The sequence below is a fragment of the Arachis ipaensis genome, chromosome B04 (genome assembly GCF_000816755.2).
Source record: "Arachis ipaensis cultivar K30076 chromosome B04, Araip1.1, whole genome shotgun sequence".
Taxonomy (NCBI): domain Eukaryota; kingdom Viridiplantae; phylum Streptophyta; class Magnoliopsida; order Fabales; family Fabaceae; genus Arachis; species Arachis ipaensis.
Genome location: NC_029788.2, coordinates 84,733,528 through 84,734,878, shown reverse-complemented (window position 1 = coordinate 84,734,878; position 1,351 = coordinate 84,733,528).

Sequence of the window (1,351 nt, the reverse complement as noted above, 5' to 3'; positions counted from 1 at the left end):
ATGCATAGAGAGCAAATGGTGTGCAAAGAAAGGTATTATGTTATCATCATTTCACACAAAGTGAATTTGTACTTTTACTTTTATCTTTGCTCCGTCAGATGTGATTCTTACCTGCTAACAATGTCATACATATATTTGTGTGTTGGATTTAGAGGATTGTTGGACTGTTATGCTCTTGGATTATAGTATATTATCGTTATATCCATGATTTAACTATAACTAAATGGCTCATTAGACATTAAGACTATTTCATGCTTCACATAGCCAAATTCTGGAGGTTCATGTTCCTATATGTTGGCCAATTTGGATTTTTTGGATTTTGTTTGAAGAAAGCATAATGTATATCTCTTCAGAATTTAGTAATTGCTAAGATATCCTAAACTCTGGGGGAATCTCATCATGACTTCATCAGCTTCATCAGGTTTTATTTTTGTCAGCTTCCCATTATTATTGATTGAGTAAGGAAGTGAGTTGATTCTTTCAAATTACAGAATTCAAAGAAAGTTGATAGGTTGAATGTTGTTCTTGGACAGATGAATGGTAGAACAAATGTCAGAACTGCTCTATTTTATTTTATTCTTCTTTCCATTATTATTATTATTATTATGCAAATGGCATTAATAATTTCATTAAGCCTTAATACTTCATCAGGTTTTATTTTTGTCAGCTTCCCATTATTATTGATTGAGTAAGGAAGTGAGTTGATTCTTTCAAATTACAGAATTCAAAGAAAGTTGATAGGTTGAATGTTGTTCTTGGACAGATGAATGGTACAACTGATAGAACAAATGTCAGTTCATATTTTAGACCTAGCCCTGAAGCGGTACCAATTGCAGGTAAGTGCAATTAAATTCTGTAAATAAAATATTTGATTATGTAGTGTTCAGTTTGATTAAGGTTTCTAAATGAATCTGTTTGATAAAACCATTGTTTATTCATTTATTTATTTTTATAATTATGAATCAGTTTAGTTATTTTTACATCTCTTGTTTAATTTTGATATTATCTTATTATAAATATTATTTTAATTATTTTTTTATATAATTATATAGGATAATTTTGAGGATATTGATAAAGATTAAACTGTTTATCACGATAGTTTATTGATAAATATGCAATAATATTGAAAACTGATAGATGTATGATTGATTAATCTTTTATTAGAAGATATTTATGTAGGATATAATATCTTGATTTTTCGTAGTTTGTTAGTAGTAAACTCTAAGTAGTCTCATGCATATTTTGATATGAGTATGCTTAATTTAACATGAAACGTACGAATATTCAAAATTATATTCATTCTAATACTTTTAGTTCATTATAAATATATTTTATTAAAAAATTATTTTTA